The sequence below is a fragment of the Peromyscus leucopus genome, chromosome 4 (assembly GCF_004664715.2).
Source record: "Peromyscus leucopus breed LL Stock chromosome 4, UCI_PerLeu_2.1, whole genome shotgun sequence".
Taxonomy (NCBI): domain Eukaryota; kingdom Metazoa; phylum Chordata; class Mammalia; order Rodentia; family Cricetidae; genus Peromyscus; species Peromyscus leucopus.
In genome coordinates, this window is record NC_051066.1 from 75,034,864 (window position 1) to 75,054,537 (window position 19,674).

Below are 19,674 nucleotides of genomic sequence, written 5' to 3' on the forward strand. Positions count from 1 at the left end.
CTCTAGCTTCCTGTCCTTTAGAATCTTCATTTTTTTCCCCTGGGAAATATTATACAATCATGGAACACTGCATGACAAATATAACTTACAATTCATACCTTTTCTTTGTTTTTCTTTTGAGATTTGGTCTTACTTTATAACCTAGTCTATCAAGGAACATATTCTAATCACCAGAATCAAGACCTTTCTTCCTCTATCTCATGAGAGTTAGACTTACAAGCATGTGCCACAGAGGTTGATTTATATGATTTATATGATTTCTTAAATATCATGTTGAACAATGTCCAAGCAAATCCAAAGTTAGGAGAATATATTGTCATTACTCTTGAATCCAATTCAGCATCTTTAACTGTAGCATGTAAGTGACAGATCTTTGTATTTTTCAAACATGATGGACATTTTGTATATTTATGAAGGTCTCCATGATTTTACTTCCAATATAAGACAGCATCAACTCTAAATTGCCAAAGTAGAAGAAAATAATGAATTTAGAAAATGATTGCTAGGTGGAAGTTAGAAGATAAGACCTAAGTCACTCAATTTAAATAATACAGCCTCTTTGAATATCAACTTGCTTATGTTAAAAATATGATTGCTAAAAGTAATTTCCTCTATGTTGCTCACCATATCCTCATCAGCAACTGTTCATTTATGTTTTCTTTCCATTGTTCTCATCCTCCAAGATATTTTGTCATGTACCATGGACACTTCAAGACATTCTGACTCTCAGTCTGCCATCTGCAGCCCTTTTGTTCTTCTGATGAATCACATTTTACTTCAATACTTTCATAACTCTTATCAACTTATTTTTTTAAGAATTCAGAGATATTGATTAATTAGTAAAAGCTTCATACCATTTCTGTTCCACACGATTTTAACTAGTTACTCATGGCTACCAAAATCACAGCTTGTTGAAATGACTTCCTTGTGTTCCATAATCTTTCACCATCTATTTTTTAAATTTAATTTAATTTAATTTTATTTTACAATATAATTTAATTCTACATATCAGCCACAGATTCCCTTGTTCTTCCCCCTACTGCCTCCCTCCCTTTCCCCCCAGCCCACCCCCCATTCCTATCTCCTCCAGGGCAAAGACTCCCCTGAGGATTGAGATCAACCTGGTAGACTCAGTCCAGGCAGGTCCAGTCCCCTCCTCCCTGGCTGAGCCAAGTGTCCCTGCATAAGCCCAAGGTTTCAAACAGCTAACTCATCCACTGAACACAGGACCCAGTCCCACTGCCTGGATGCCTCCCAAACAGATCAATACAATCAACTGTCTCACCTATTCAGAGGCCTGATCCAGTTGGGAGCCCCTCAGCCATTGGTTCATAGTTCATGTGTTTCCATTCATTTGGCTATTTGTCCCTGTGCTTTATCCAACCTTGGTCTCAACAATTCTTGTTCATACAAACCCTCCTCTTTCTCGCCAATTGAACTCTCAGAGCTCCACCCAGGGCCTGGCTGTGGATCTCTGCATCCAGTTCCCTCAGTCATTGGATGGGGTTTCTAGCACTACAATTAGGGTTTTTGGCCATCCTATCACCAGAGTAGGTCAGTTCAGGCTTTCTCTCAACCATTGTCTGTAGTCTATTGTGGGGGCATCTTTTTGGATTCCTGTGGGCCTCTCTAGCACTTTGCTTCTTCCTATTCTCATGTGGTCTTCATTTACCATGGTCTCCTATTCCTTGTTTTCCCTCTCTGTTCTTGATCCATCTGGGATCTCCCGTTCCCCTAAGCTCTCTTTCCCTCGACCCTCTCCCTTCATTACTCCCACTCATGTCCAGGTTGTTCATGTAGATCTCATCCAATTCTCCGTCATTGGGCAATTCCCGTGTCTTTCTTGGGGTCCTATTTTCCAGGTAGCCTCCCTGGTGTTGTGAGTAGCAGTCCAGTCATCCTTGTTCCACATCTGGTATCCTCCTATGAGTGAGTACATACTATGTTTGTCTTTCTGAGTCTGGGTTACCTCAATCAGGATGATGTTTTCTAGATCCATCCATTTGCCTGCAACTTCATGATGTCATTGTTTTTCTCTGCTGAATAGTATTCCATTGTGTATATGTACCACATTTTATTTATCTATTCTTCAGTTGAAGGGCATCTAGGTTGTTTCCAGGTTCTGGCTATTATGAACAATGCTGATATGTTCCACACTATGTTAACTAGTTACTCATGGCTACCAAAATCACAGCTTGACGAAATGACTTCCTTGCATTCCATAATCTTTCACCATTCTTTTTGCTTTATTTTTCAGCTAAGATATTATGTCTTATTGTTTTTAAAGCCTCACCAGTTCCAAAATCATCCTGAAAATTTTCTTTCTGTTATGTTCATCCATAAAATATAAAATTAAGGCCGGGCGGTGATGGTTCACGCCTTTAATCCCAGCACTCAGGAGGCAGATCCATGTGGATCTCTGTGAGTTTGAGGACAGCCTGGTCTACAGGGTGAGATCCAGGAAGGGCACAAAGCTACACAGAGAATCCCTGTCTCAAAAAACATATATATGTATATGTATATGTATATGTATATATATATATATATATATATATATATTTACATAATTATATATAATTAAGATTCAGTTATTCTGTCATCTTTATATATTTCAAAAGCAATGTCTACTGGGTGTCACAAATTATCATGCCTTAGTGCTATAAATCAATATTTTGTGTGTATGTGCATGGCTGTACATATTTGAAGGGATGAATGTGCTGTGTAGGTGTGTATGTGTGTATGTTCCCACAAGTATATATGTTTGTGAATATATGTAGAGGCAAGAGGTCAATCTAGCATGTGATTCCTCAGCAAAAGTCACCTTGGTTCAAGAAATATGGTCTTTTACTGATCTTGGACTCACTAAGTAAGCTAGTTTGATCTTTAAGGCCCAGGGACCCTTTGATTTACACCATTAGACATGCTGTAATGGGAGGAAGAAGCTATGAAGATCTCAAGTCCCAGTAGCAAACTATAAGTAATTAAGGAATCATAAGAATTAGAGAAATATTCCTTTCCAGTGAAGACTGACATTAATTGGTTACCAAACACCAAATGGTCAACCCTTAACATGCATACATATTGCATGCAGGTAACATTGTATGGACTGAGCAAGTTGGGTTAATTTATTTAGGAATACACACACACACACACACACACACACAAAGACAGCAATAATTAAAGAGAAAGTAGCCATGAATTTGAAAGAGAGCAAGGTGGCTTCCTGGAAAGGCTTGGAGGGTAGAAAGAGGGAAAAAAAGAAAATTATGCTATTATATGACAGTCTCCCCAAATCTAATATTAAAAAAAAAAAACTAGAAAAGTTGGCACAGCTATATTTGTAATCCAGCACTGAAGAGGTAGAAGCAGGTGGGTGGCTTGAGTTTGTGGTTAGGCAACCAGCTCTGTCACAGCGTACCAGGTTCTGGTGAAATACTTTTGTGTCAAAACAACAAGGTGGACAGGATTTTGGGTTAGATCTTTGACCTACACTGCCATATGCACATATATGGATAACCAACCAGAACAGATAAAAATTAAAATAATACTAGTTGGAATATCTCAATATAGATTTATGACATAGATTTGATGATTAATTCATAAACATGGAAATATTCATATATGTACAGGCAGATTTATATTGATAAAAGAGAAATAATTGAAGAAAACTAAATTCATTTTCTGCATCATATTTTGGAACCTGAAATTTGAATATGTATGAGTTAATCAATAATAAAAGAGCCATAATTTCAAATTAGATCTGAGAGTCTAAGAAATTTTTCTGAATATATATTCATTATGAATTTTGAACTGTAAATTTTTTACTCTAGATGATAACCAATGCTTGAAAAATACTCCATCTTCCCAAGTATCCATTTCCTTTCAGGAAAATGGCTTTGCTGTGTTTAATTGTGCTTCTGACAATTAACTCTGAGGTTCCTGAAATTAAATTTTTATTTACATGGACAAAATATGTAATTTTACAGAAAAATGTGATGTGGTATAAATACATCACAAAGTTTGAGATAGCAGAAGCATGATTTCAATACTTACTTAATCCTATCCCATAATAGGGGTAAGTGGTTTTTTTTTTGTTGTTGTTGTTGTTGTTTTTTGTTGTTGTTGTTCGTTTGTTTTTCCAATTGGTGCTTTTATACTTGATATCTTTGTTATTCATGTGCTTTTTCTCTGATTTTCTTCTCCAATGATTTTTTTTAACTTGTTTTAGAATTGAAAATTGTGTGTAGGAGTGCTAAGATATTCTTGTTATTGTATTTTAACAATTTCCTTTATTAATCTTCATGTCATTTATACTTATAACCTGGAACTTTGGTCAATCATTCCATAAATAGAAAATTACATGTTCAGTGATTAGTTGCTTGAATTCAAAACTGAACTTTAACGTATTGGAAAACTCAGAACTATTAATTGAATGTGAGGATGGATGGATGATTGAATAAAGAAATATAAGGAAACAAGTGGTTTTGGCTCTACACCTGGGTCATTTTGTGAAATGTACTGGTTTCATGTACTGGTTTCATGTAGAATAAGGAAAAAGAAATATAATTCAGATGCTTCACAGCAAGAAATTTCATAGTTTTAATTAAAATTCCAATGATTGCTGGTTAAGAAAAGATGACCCCCCCTTTTTTTTTTTAGTTCAGATCCATGTTTATTGGTTGAATGACCTTGAACAAGTAAGTTTCTTCATTTGCAACTGGAAAACAAAAAATATACATTTTTTTATTTCCAAGTTACTTTTATTTTGTTTAGCTGGATACTTGATAAAGGTTAATTTTCTTTCTGGAAGTGAGGCTTAGCGTCTTTGCATTTTTTTCTTTTTGTTTTTTTTGGGGGGGGGTGCGTTTCAAGACAGGGTTTCTCTGTGTAGCTTTGCGCCTTTTCCTGGAACTCACTTGGTAGCCCAGGCTGGCCTTGAACTCACAGAGATCCGCCTGGCTCTGCCTCCCGAGTGCTGGGATTAAAGGCGTGCGCCACCACCGCCCGGGCTCTCTTTTTTAAATTAATATTTTTTCTTGTATTTTATATACCAACCACAGTTCCCCCTTCCTCCTCTCCTCCTGTTCCTTCCCCAGACTCCCATCTACCTTCTGCTCCATCCCACCACTCCATCCCAGGAGCTCAAGTCCGCTGTCTCTGTGGGTATACATTTTATTTTTGTTCAAATTAATGTATTTTATCTTTAAAGATTTATTTTTGCTGTGGATATCTTTCTGTATAAATAAAACACTGATTGGCCAGTGGCCAGGCAGGAACTATAGGAGGGACAAAGAGAGAGGAGAATTCTGGGAAGTGGAAAGCTGAGAGGGAGACACTGCCAGCTGCCGCCATGACAAGAAGCATGTGAGGACACCAGTAAGCCACGAGCCACGTGGCAAGGTATAGATTTATGGAAATGGATTAATTTAAGATATAAGAACAGTTAGCAAGAAGCCTGCCATGGCCATACAGTTTGTAAGCAATATAAGTCTCTGTGTTTACTTGTTCGGGTCTGAGTGGCTATGGGACTGGCGGGTGATAGAGATTTGTCCTGACTGTGGGCAAGGCAGGAAAAGTCTAGCTACAATTTTTTAAAATATTTATTTATGTATTTTGCATCCTGACTTCAGTTTCCTCTTGATCCTTTCTTCCCAGTCCTTTCTCTCATGCCTCCTCTGTTCCCACCCCCACCCCCACCCCCCAAACCAATCAGCTTCCATCTCTGTCCAGGAAAAAACAGCTCTCCCCTGAGTACCAACAAAACATGGCATATCACTCTTTTCTTTTTCTTTTTTGTTTGTTTGCTTTTCATACACTATCTTGCCACTGCTAGGAATACAGGACTGTAGATTAAACATCCCAGGATTTGTTTCTCTATATTAAAGTCTCTCAACACACTCAAAATTTGAGCTCTTGTGGCTCCCGCCTGAACATTCTATGTTGAAAATAAGTGAATGACCAAGAACTATATAGTAAATAAAAACAAAACACTCAAAAGGGCTTCATTTTGGGAAGGGTAGGAATTGTTAATGGGATAAGGAGCTTTCTGAGTATGAGACCAGTGTTTATAAGGACTGCATAAAAGCCAGGTGGGCATGATTGTGTACCTGGGATCTTTGTAGCAAGCTGTCTAGCAGACTAACTGAATCACCAAGCCCCAAGTTCAAGTGCCCCAATATATAGCATGGAAAATAATTAAAACACACACACACACACACACACACACACACACACACACACACACACACACCAGTAATCTCTGTCCTACACACACACACACACACACACCTGCACTCAGCACACACATGAACACACACATGTGTGCACACACACACACAACACATAACAAGAATAGGCTAAATTAAAAGACTTTGTTGTTGGAAAAAAAATGACATATCAAGTTGCAGCAAGACTACGTGCCTGCCTATCCATTAAGACTGGGCATGGTGATCCAGCACAAGGAGTGGGGTCCCAAAGGCCCATGAAAGAGCCAAAGACAGCCCCTGTTCCCATTGTGAGGGGGCCCATAATAGGACCAACTTGCACTACTGTAATACACACTCAGACTGCCCAGGTCACTTCTATGCAGGCTCCCTCGTTGTGGGTTCAGTCTATGTAAGCTCCCATGAGCCCAGGCCATTTGGTTCTGTGAGCCTTCTTATTGTGACCCTGACTGCTCTTACTCCTACAATCCCCTCTCCTGCCTCTTCTGCAAGATTGCCCAAACTCTGCCTAATGTTCAGCAGTAAGTATGCATCTATTCCCATCAGTTGCTATAAGATGTCCCTCTGATGAAAGTTGGGCCAAGCACCAATCTGGTCACAGGACATGGCCAGAGCAGGGTAAGTATCTGCTATTCCTAGAAGACTAAGCTGGGGTCTTCCTTGTAGATTCCTGTGAGATGACCCTGCATCAGGTTTTCAACCTGATACCTAAATGCCCTCCATTTCCAGTATTCTCCTGCAGCACTCTCCCTTTCTACCCCTTCAACCTGATTGCCCTTGTTCCCATCCTGACACACCCTCAGTCTTCTCACAAAATTTCTTCGATTTCCCTTTTCCAGAGAGAATGGGGTGTTCTCTCATGAATCCTTCCCATTACCTAGCCTCTCTGGGACTGTGGATTGTAGCATGGTTATCCTTTATTTTACAGCTAATATTCACTTATGAGTGAGTACATACTATGTTTGTCTTTCTCTGCCTTAGTTACTTCACTCAGGATGATTTTTTTCCTAGTTCCACCCAATTGCCTTCAAATTTCCAGAGGTCATTGTTTTTAACAGCTGAGTAATACTCCACTGTGTGAATGTACCAACATTTCTTTATCCATTCCTAAATTGAGGTACATCTAGATTGTTTCCAGGTTGTGGCTATTAAAAATAAAGCTGCTATAGTTGAGCAAGTGTCCTTGTGGTATTATTGAACATCGTTTAGGTATATACTCGAGTGGTATAGCTGGGTCTTGAGGTAAATTGAGTGCCAGTTGTCTGAGAAATCATCACACTGACTTCCAAAGTGACTGTGCAAGTTTGCCAACAGCTCCACATTCTCTCCAACAGGAGCTATTGCTTATGTTTTTTATCTTAGTCATTCTGACAGGTATAAGATAAAAATCTCAGAGTCATTTTGATTTGCATTTGACTGATGGCTAAAGATGTTGGACAATTCTCTAAGTGTGTCTCAACCATTTGAGATTCTTCTGTTGAGAATTCTCTGTTTAAACCTGTACTCCATTTTTTTCCTTCTAGTGGTTTCTGTAGGGCTGGGTTTGTGGATAGGTATTCTTTAAATCTGGTTTTATCATGGAATATTTTGTTTACTTTGTCTATGGTGATTGAGAGTTTTGCTGGGTATAATAGTCTGGGTTGGCATCTGTGGTCTCTTAGTGTCTGCATAACATTTGTCCAGGACCTTCTAACTTTCATAGTCTCTATTGAGAAGTCTGGTGTTATTCTGATGGATCTGCCTTTATATGTTATTTTGTCTTTTTTCCTTTGCGGCTTGTAAAATTTTTTCTTTGTTCTGTATGTTTAGTGTTGATAAGCCCCTTTAGTCAAGTGGTTGGATACAAAATTAGCTCAAACAAATCAGTAAATCAGTAGCCCTCATATATACAAATGACAAACATGCTAAGAAAGAAATCAGAGAAACACCCTTTATATTAGCTTCAAATAATATAGAATATCTTGGTGTAACTCTAACCAAGCAAGTGAAAAGCCTGTTTGAAAAGAACTTCAAGTCCTTTTGAAAAAAGAAATTGAAGAAGATATCAAAAGATGGAAAGATCTTTCATGTTCATGGATCAGTCGGGTTAATATAGTAAAAAGTGGCCATCTTACTAAAACCAATACAAAGATTCAATGTAATTCCCATTAAAATCCCAACACAATTGTTCATAGACCTTGAACGAATAATACTTAACTTCATATGAAAAGGTGAAAAAAAAAGATAGCTAAAATTTTCCTGTATAATAAAAGAACTTCTAGAGGGATCACCATTCCTGATTTCAAGTTCTGCTACAGAGCTGTAATAATCAAAACTGCATGATATTGTCATAAAAACAGACAGTTGGATCAGTGGTATCAAATTGAAGACTTTGATGTAAATCTACACACCTATGGACATTTGATTACAAGAAGTCAAAATTATACAATGGAAAAAGAAAGCATCTTCAACAAATGGTACTGGTCTAACTGAATGTTGGCATGTAGAAGAATGCAAATCAATTTATATCTATCATTCTGCACAAACCTGAACTCCAAGTGATTCAAGGACCTCAATATAAATCCGGATACACTGAATCTGATAAAAGAGAACATAGGAAATTATCTCAAATGCATTGGCACAGGAGACGTCTTCCTGAAAAGAACATCTACAGCATAGGCACCAAGATAGACAATTAATAAATGGAACCTCATGAAATTGAAAAGTTTCTGTAAGGCAAAGGATGCCATCAATAAGACAAAACGGCAGCCTACAGAATGAGAAAAGATGGCCCTTTTAATGATTGCTGTGTTAGAATATTTAGAGCCAAGTAAGACTGTCTAATTTCCTTCCAAATGTGTAAAACCTTCACAAAACTGTAAGAAAGTTTGGAAATGGTCAGGAAGAACTTAGACACTGCAGCAGATGGAATAAGTCTCACGTCTACAACCATTATACGTCTTCCTGATTTTTCAACAGATACTAAAGTGAATACTAACACATGGATGATGATATTTCCTACCCTGTTGTGAGAAACCATACTTAGATTTTCACGAGTAGTGGGCATTTGTTAAAAAAAAAAAAAAAGAAAGATAGAAAGAAAAGAAAAGAAAATTCACAGATTTAAATCTATATTACCTTCCAAAAACACACTAAGAGAAAATCTCTGGCAATTCTGGTCTTCAATGGCATGTGCATGATTTTGTTGCAGTATTTTATGAGTTAAAAGAAAATTTACAGACATCATCTTTTTTACAAACATGCCAAGGCAAAAAGTTACCCACATTTCATGAGTGAAGTCATTGAAGCTAAAAGAGCTTTATGTCCTTAAGTAGGGAAAGATATAAGATAAATATCAGAAATGGATAAGTTTATACTCATCCTCTGACTATGCTGCAGCTCTTCCTGTGTTATGAATGTATCTTCCAGTTTTAAAGTCAGTGACACCATTATCATAATATAAGATCACTCATACAACTGATGGCTGTCCCTGGGTGCATAGTACTAGTGCTCTGGTGATCCCAATAACCATGCAGAACACTAATGCATTCCTTAAAATGCAATATTGAAATCCCATATAGAATTTGGGGAATTTAATCATAGGCACACATGAATAATGAATAACATTATAAACAGTGAATCACATACTTTGAAATCATGTAATTTATTGGCAAATATCCACATGAAACATATATTATACTACAGATAAGTAAAGTAGTAACATTAATAATTATTTTGAATATTAATTTTGATCCTCTTCTATCACTGTGAGTACCAAGAGAAAACTAAAATACTAGAAATTTATATCAGACCATTACTGTGATTATACACATAGGGAAATAAAAAATATTCCAAGTCATTGATATTTCTTAATGCAATAGGACTTCTAAGAATTCCATGGTAATATACTTTTGTGTGCATGTGTGTAAACATATTTGAAGGTAAATTGATTTGTTCTTGGATGTATTTCATTTGAAACTGAGCAAAGCAACGAGGTTAACAACACATTGAAAAGTGACCTCCCCAGCTGTCATTATGGTTCGTTTAATACCTTGGAAAAGGAGAAGAGAATCAAGTTCATCCAATTAAAAAGAGGGGTATCTCAACAAACTGAGATGCTTAATGTATTAAAGTCTTTTACTGATAATTTTTAGTCCCTGATTTTCCTGGTATACCGATGTTTTAATTCTGTGCAAATAAAGACAGTCACGGGCGGATATCCCATGATAAATCCAGGTTATGACCACAGGGGTTGCAAATCTCATTGCTCTTTTTCCTTATTTTTTTTTCTTGTAGCACCATTTAGTGAAAAGTGTATCAGTAAAGCCTGAAACTGAAGATTTCATTTCACAGGAGTCAGCAGCAGGTGGAATGATTCCAATAGAGAGGGGGAGAGAGACATCTATGTCAACAACTTCATCAGGGTTCATTTCTCATTCCTTCCACGGTGCTACTGTTGAAATACAGTCTGAATGCTTTGCTGTATCATGGGGAAAAGTAACAACAGAATATGATTCAAAGCAAACAGCTTCACAGACTCACTTAGATAAAGAACAGAAAAATGTTGTCTTTTGGGCTTTTTACTATTCTGAATAGCAACCACTACTTTACATTTGCTGATAAAAGTTGTGTGTAAATATATCCATGGATATGTTCTTTGCCAGCATTATTGGTATGGAGGGAAAAAAACATACATTCTGCAGTCAGGCTTAGGGTCTAAAAGATGTATTAAAGTCAATGCCTTTATTTTTGCTAAAAATTTCAGTTTAGGGGTCCAGTCTCTTGATTTCCTTCCAATTCTAATATTCTAAGGCTATATACATAATTTTAACTTACTTAATATCAAATCCTAATATGAAATCTATCAGAATTTGTCAGGACATTTTTAATTCTACATTTAGATATACACTAATATACTCATTCTTGAAGTAATATCAAAATTGACTTTCAAAATTATGTATTATGTTAAAATACACAGGACATAAAATTTTGCATATTGGAGGCAGGGTTTGGTGAAATGGTTCAGCTATTAAGAGCTCTTTTTGATCTTACAGGAGATGCAGGTTTGATTACCAGCAACAACACAGTAGCTCACTACCATCCATGAATGCAGTTCTCATGGATCTGATCCTGATATCTGACCTTCTCAGGCAGGAGAAATACATGAGTACATACATATATGCAGGAAAAATACTCACACACATAAAATAAATTTTAAAAATTGCCATGTCAGTCACATGTAAGTCTATAGTTAAGTAAGATACCTGCACACTGTTGGTGAATATTGTTGTACAACCAATCTCTAGAATATTTCATAACATAAAATTGAAAATCAGTACACATTGGAAAAGTCACTCTCATGTAGTTCCTCCTAAACTCATGTAATTTTTTTGTTTCTATGACTTTAAGGACTTAAGATAGTTAATATAAACTAAAAATAAGGTACAATGTTTATTTCTAGTTTCGGAGATATATTTACTTCACTTTGAATTTGATACATATTCTGTATTTTATATTCAATTAACACTGAATCAGGTTATCAGTTAATGAATACAAAGCAAAACACAACATAAGTTAATGCTGGACAACAATATTCTATGACTACATAAATTTGAAACTCCAAGTCATTGCCTCTGCAGTATCTTATGTGTTCACTAAAAGCTTACAACCCTCAGCTTCTAGAGGTAACAGAAAAAATGGCCATCACAAAGGGGAGAGGATTGTAGAATAGAACTTTTAAAAATGCCAGATTAATAAAACACTTGAAATCATAATAATTTCAGTTCACATTCAAATCTCATTAGTTATGATGAAGTTAGTTTCATTCCAAGGATACAGTCATGGTTCAATCTACATAAGTCAAGGGGATAGAGAAAGGATCTAGCTGGCATGAGCTATTGATGCTCTTTCGGAAGACTGGAGTTTGATGCATTGTACCCATATCAGGCAGTTCACAACCTCCATTAACTCCAGCTCCAGGAAGATCTGGAACCTCTGTCCTTCCTGGACATCTGCTTTTAACTGCACATAACTATACACACACACACACACATACACAAATACACACACACAAGTACACACATACACACAAAACATAATAGATGTATTTTAAAGAAGGAAAACAAATATATAAACATAAATAAATAAGCTTCAGTAAGCACATTAATAGACTTAAATATAGAAGTCACATGATCATCTCAAAGTGACAGGAAAAAGCCTTTGAGGCAATAAACCATTTCTTCATGATAAAAGTCATGGAGCGGTTATGGTTGGAGAAACCATACTTCAATAGAGTAAGTGCTATATAAATGGCAAACCTATAACTAACATCATAGAAAATGAAGAAAATCTTGGAGTATTCTCACTGTCAGGATCAGGAATGGGACAAGAATGTTCACTCTCTCTATTCCTATTTAATACAGTGAAATATTAGCTAGAGCAATGAGATAAAGGAAATAAGTAAAAGAGATATAAGTAGGAAAAGTTGTCAATACATCCATAATCCTTAATTGCAGATGAAATTATACATCATATATGATTATAAAGTTCCAAATGAAAACTCTCATAGCTACCAAAGAAGGTTAGCAAAGTGGCAGGATACAAAATTGATAAAAAAAAAAAAGACAGTCGCCTAAAGCCAATGTCATATGAACTTGAAAAGAAATCAGAGAAACAAACCAATTCAATATTGCCACCAAAAAAAAAAAAATCACAAAGAAACAAAAACAAAAACTGATCAGTAACATAGGAATACTCTTTACCACAAAAGTTAAAGACCCCTATAAGGAAAACTATGTATATAAATTGTGGACCACAGTCAAAGATGGAAAACCTTGTTCCTGTATTAGTAAAACCTGTTCCTGTATCCGTAAAATTAATATTGTGAAAATAGTATTCCTACCAAAATCAATCTACAGATTCAGTGTAGTCCTTGTCAAATTACAGGGCCAATATTCATAGCTATATAAAAAGACAGCTTTAAAATGTAATGGAAGAACAAAAGTCAATGATAGCCAAAGAAATCTTGAAGAAAACAATACTGAGGGATGTATTCTCTGTACCTGATTTCAAGTTATATTGCAGATCCATAGTAATAAATACAGCATGGTACTCAACTAAGCATGGACTTACAGATCAATGGTGTAGATCAGTAGACTCAGATTTAGATCCACACTACTATATCTACTGTAGTGGGTAGCCACTCCAGCTTTGATCTGGAAGTTCCAACCCCCATTGAGGCTTTGGTAACTGTCATGCCTACAAGGGGGGACCGAGAGAGGACCCTGAAGGACCCTCGTGGTTCCTGGACCCAGGATGCTAAAGGTAGACTGAACAGAGTTCTCCAGGGAACACCACCGCCACCAGACTGTGCTACACCTTTCCCAGACCCTACAACCTATCTCTTCACTTGTAAGTTACCCCACAAAATAAACCTCTCTTTTAACTATGTGGAGTGGCCTTAATAATTTCACCAATAATCTACTTGAATTTTAATGACATGTCAAAATCATGGAGAAAGGATATCATTTTTAACAAATGGTACTGGGAGCTTTGGGTACCAGTGCTGCTAAGAATAAAACTATATTGTCATCTCTCACTCTGCTAAAAAATGTACTCCCAAAAGATCTATGACCCTAACCCAATATCTGATAATCTTAAAATGCTAATAGGGAGAGTGATTCAACCCATAGGTGTAAGAAGGCACTTTCTAACTCTGGTTTTAGTAGGTCAAGGAATGACTAGTAATCAACAAACAAGATCTCAAGAAACTCAAATTTTTCTGGACAGCAAAGGAAATGTCCACCAATTGAGTGAAGAGGTAGCCTGCAGAATCTTCCAGCTAAGTATTAGAGTGAGTAATAGTGTTTAGAATGTGCAAAAACATTTTAAAATACTAAACACCAAGAAAATACAACCAAAATATACTGTAAACAAAACTGTCAGTTTTCAGAATAAATACAAATAACTTGTAAACATTTCAAAATGTGATACACTTCCATAACTACTCAAGAACTGTAGATTAAAACTATCTTATGATTCTACCTTTTTGCAATCAGAATAGCCATCCTAGCAGATAAAATGACAAAAACAATACTGGTGTACATGTGGAGAGAAGAGAAGATTATATAATGTTGGATGGAGTGTGAATTATTGCAGTCATTTGGAAATCAATCTGCATATTACCCAATAATCTAAAAACAGAATTATTGTGTGCCAACTATATCACTGCTTGGCATATAAACAAATGAATTAAGTCCTACTATGGAGATAGTTGTACATTCATGCTCACTGCTCGCTTTCTGGGATTAAAGGCATCATGGTTGGCTGTATCCTTGAACACATGGATTTCTGCCTCTGGAATGCTAGGATTAAAGGCATGTGCTACCGCTGCACATCCTCTATGTTTAATATTGTGGCTGGTCTGTCTCTGACCCCAGATAAGTTTATTAGGGTGCACAATATTTCAGGGAACACAATATCATCACAAATAGTTAATGAGGTAATACAGGGCCAAGAAGGAAAGTAACATGTGTCCTCTCTCATGTGAAACCTAGCTGTGACACTTTAGTTTCCTGTGTTTCAGTTGGAGTATGCATGGAAGCCAGTACACTAACACTATGTGGGAAGAGTATGACTTAGGGAATGCAGGAGGAGGATGTCCGGGAAGTGACATTAGGGTTGGGTAATGGTGGGTATAGAAAGGTTTAAGCTGAAAGGTATTCTGGGGGATGAAGGAGATAAGGGAATGAGGAGTAAAATAAACCAAGACACACACTCTCTCTCTCTCTCTCTCTCTCTCTCTCTCTCTCTCTCTCTCTCTTTCGTGTATGTGTGTGTGTGTGTGTGTGTGTGTGTGTGTGTGTGTGTGTGTGTGTGTACCCCAAAAGAAATTGACTATCATGTACCACAAATAACAATCTAGGAAACTTACAGGGGAAATATCTTGCATGACTAGATAATAATGGCTCTAGAAGCACTGAAGCAGTTGATACTGGCCTATATCCATCCAAAAGGCAGTTACTGAGTAGAAACTTCCTCCCTGATGCTAATCTTTCAGTATGCTAGAAGATGTTATATAGTCTACTGGGACATAAAGAGATTTCTTATCTGTGAACTACAGCATGGACATTACCAGGCAGGAAAAGCCCACGTGTATATTAGCCATACAATGATTATTGGGGAAAAATGAATATAAAACAAAACCAGCTTCTCTCTGATTGAATTTGATACCTGCTAAACAGGAGTAAACTCATATTGAGTAATAGGTAAGTCTTGTCAACAATCTATATGTCTGCTGTTGGAGGAGAGTTATGATTGCCTGGATAAACTAACAGCATGCCAAACTGACTTCCAAACATGTATATTTATACCTGTAGAAAAAGACTTATTCCAGTCTTAATCAAATTATCCACTCTTGGAGTTGATAGTGACGATCTAGAGACACAGGGCTTCCAAAGATCATAATGAAGAGCAGAAATTTCAACACTGTATGAGAAATTCTTACATGCCTTCATAAAGCTCAGGGAACATTAAAGAAGGAGTGAAAAAACTATGGACCAGAAGATGGTAAGAAGGACTGGAAAATGTCATCTAGTAGGTAAGCTAAAACCATTCTAACAGCTAATATACAGCAGCTGTAGTTACTTTCACTGGGCCTGTATAATACAACTCCTGTCCATAGTCAAAAAGGATAGACAAGTTCATGGAGACCCACTCCTTACTGCTGTGTCTTGAGTTATATAACTATCTGTGAGATTAGCAGGCTGCTTGGGATAGTTCCAAAGCCATGGTCAAGAAGATAATGCTGGTTAATCCAGTGGTTCGCAAGACAATGTGAATATGGGAAGAAGATCAACAGGAGGCCTGGAAGGGTAAGAGTGAGACAAGAGAGGGCAGAGGAACGAAGGATAATCATACATTTCATACATATGTGATTTGTCAAAGAACTAATTTAGTAAATTAAAAACATGAACTTCTGTTTTCTGAACAAATGGGCTGACACTTGTTCCGTAAGGATGGATTATCAGGATTGTAGAAGGGGCAGGTAAGACTCTGGTCTATTGCAACAGTACAAAATGAAAAAGATACAGTGAAGTTACCTGTGCTTTTTCTTCACAAAGCCAGATATTGAAACATCCTAAGAACATGTTCCTAAGAACATGTGGTTGTAAGTACATTTTAGGATACTCATAATTCTTGAGTATCAAACTATAGTGTCATATGTTTAAATATCTACAGGGCTAGATAATATATGGGTTGACTGTATCTTTTATATAGAAAAATGTTTTTTTCCTACCAAATGATAAAGTTATTAGTGTTTCAAGATGGCAACAAATGCCTGTACAAGACAAATGTTCTATTATAGCCAATTGCACAGAGAATTCTGCAAAGATACATATTAGAAAGAAATACTGTGCACATGTATGATTTTGGTTTTATTTTGAAGCTAAGTCCTTATTCTTGAAGCTATTCAAAATATTTTCTGATAATCTCTGATATGAATATTCACCTTTCTCTCTTTCCTGAAACAAGGCTTGCATCATGCTTACTCTAACACCAGCTGGGCACTCCCCTTCTGGCCTCAATTCTCTTCTTCTCCTTTCCAAATTTAAGACTGCTTCTGGCAATAATGAGTCACTGAGAAGTTGGGTAGAATCATTATGTGTAATTTTAAAATTTATTTTATTGTTTGAAGGTAAACTATATCATTTCTTCTTCTCTTCTCTCCTATGTACCTCATTTCTGATTCTCAAATTCATGGCCCCCCTTTTTTTAATTGTTGTGTGTAGCTTTTTTAAGTATGCAGGGTTATAGCCCAGCACTGGAAGAGACAAAGTGACATAGGACTTGTAAACCACATCTCAACAGTTAACAAATTCGGTGAATAGTCATGGAGACTGTCAAACCTGCTCCCTGTTTAGCAATAACCTCAAGAAATGATGAATATTTTTAAAAATAATTGCTTGCTGGAAATATTTTATTAGTAAAAATATTATCAAGAGAGATTCTGGAAATGGCTTAGTGGATAATACCTGAATTTGGCTTCCAACAACACAAAAAAAGGTGGGTATGGTAAACCGTACCTATAATCCCACCATAGCACTGGTAGAAATACAATCATCTATGAAGTTTGTTCCCAGTAGTCTAAACAAAATAAAATAAAGCAGAACGAAACACAACAAATATCCAAACAAATTAACCAAAAAGAAAAAAAAAGTAAAAGCTCACAAGCCACAAGCTCAAGTTCAATGAGAGGTCCTGTTATATGGTAAAGGGGAAGAGAATGATAAAAGGAGGTCATTGAACAAGTTCCTGTTTACTCCACATTCATGCATGGGCATTTTTCTACTCCTGTTTCTACCACCAAAAGTCCCCAATGTGATTTGATGCCATATATGCATAGAAATTCCAATTCTGCACATGAATTAAGCATTTAACAGGAGATATCTAACCCAAAGTGCCCATGATTAAAGGCAGATTTTTTTTAAAGTCCAAAAAAATCTATCACATAGTATGCAAATTTAAAATATCATTAGTTCATGTGTGGAAAAAGTGGGATGCTGTGGGATGTTCTGTATGCTGTGAATCTAATTTGCTCTAATTGGTTGATAAATAAAATGCTGATTGGCCAGTAGCCAGGCAGGAAGTATAGGTGGGATAAGCAGACAAGGAGAATGCTGAGGACAGGAAGGCTGAGAGAGGAGATGCCAGTCCACTATCCAGGGAGTAGCATGTAATGGCACACAGGTAAAGCCATGGAAAATGTGGCAACATATAGATTAACAGAAATGGGCTGAGTTTAAGTGTAAGAGCTAGTCATGGAAAGCCTGAGCTAGTGGCCAAGAAGTTTTAATTAATATAAGTCTCAGTGTGTTTACTTGGGGGACGGGAGTAGGAGAGATATGTCCTAACCACCAGGACACAGGGAAACTTCAGCTACAGTGGGAACACTTGGCATTGAAATTAAACATTAAACGTATCAAACAATATTTGCAATGTAGATAAGTTCTGGAAATCACCATAGGATGTGATTCAAATTTTTAAAAAGACTTCAAAATACAAAATAGATAAATTTATGTGTTTAAACAACAACAACAACAACAAAAGAAACAAGACATACAGTATAGCAGAGAAATAACTTGTAGAATAGAGGTAGTCTCAGTATTATGGCTCCATAAAAGACGAATAACTTGGTTAGAAAACTATAAGAGAAACAGTCTTATGAGGTGGAAGTTGAGTCTACAACATCGTCATCTGACAGGTGTGAAATGGTGCAGAAAAGGAATTGTGTTAGATATAAGCTAAAATAGATGTAACAGAGCTCCAAAAGTCCACACAGAATTCATCAGATATATTTTATTTCAAAAAATCCTGTACTAAGGCCAACAGAAATGTTCAGTATACAGGAGCAGTTTGCATACAAGACTGATGACTTGATTCCAGTAACAAGTTCCAGGTTCCCACAGAGGGCAGTAAAGAATTACCTCCCAAAAGTTGTTCTCTTAAATTGCATGAGTGTGTACACACGCACACACGCACGCACGCACGCACGCACGCACGCACACACGCATGCACACCACAACAAATAAAAACTTACATAATGAGAATCTTTCTTTATCCTTCCTTTTTCTTTTTTTCATTTCTCCTCATTTTCAAGCCATCTGCTTTTTTCTATATTTTTGGTTTACATTGTAACAGAAAAGTAAATGTTCTGAAATAGAAACAAATTCATATTAACAAACAAACATGTATGAACCTATGTGATTAGGACAGCAAAATTTATATAAATTGTGGCATAATACTTCTGAAGAATATTAAAACATTACTTTTTGTGATTTATCATAAATTTCTTTCTTTAGACAAGTTTTTGTGTATGAATATTATCTATTGACTCATTGTTTGCTTAAAGAATTATTCAATACACTTGTGGTTTTGAGTGTATCAGGAGAAATAATTTTGAATAAAGTACTTTTGTTATCTCTGGCTGATCATGTTTTATATTTTAAAATGTATTTGAGGAAAATTTTTCTCATGGCATAAATAATATTGTATTCTATTTTATGAAGTATTTAGTTTATTATTTTCATGACATAATATAACCTACACTATACAGATGCAATTTGAAAATATGTCATGGATTTCTTTTATTTAAGTATGAATTCCTGTGTAGTCTACTGAATCACACACTCCTGTTTGGTGCCGCTGCCCAAATTGAGCTATTGCCACATTGTGTTCTATGTATGTCTCCATCTTACTGCATGTTATTTTGATTCAGCTCCAGTTATGCACCATCATTTTAAATTAGCTTTCACTTCATTTTGGCCATTAAGGTTTATATTTCCATAATTCCCAAACCAAGTCACATCATTTTGCAACAATCTCTTGTCATTGTCGGCCCCAGTGTAATTATTTTTGCTTATTTCCTCTTGTCTTGAATTTGATTAGTCTTGTTACTCATTTCCTATCTATT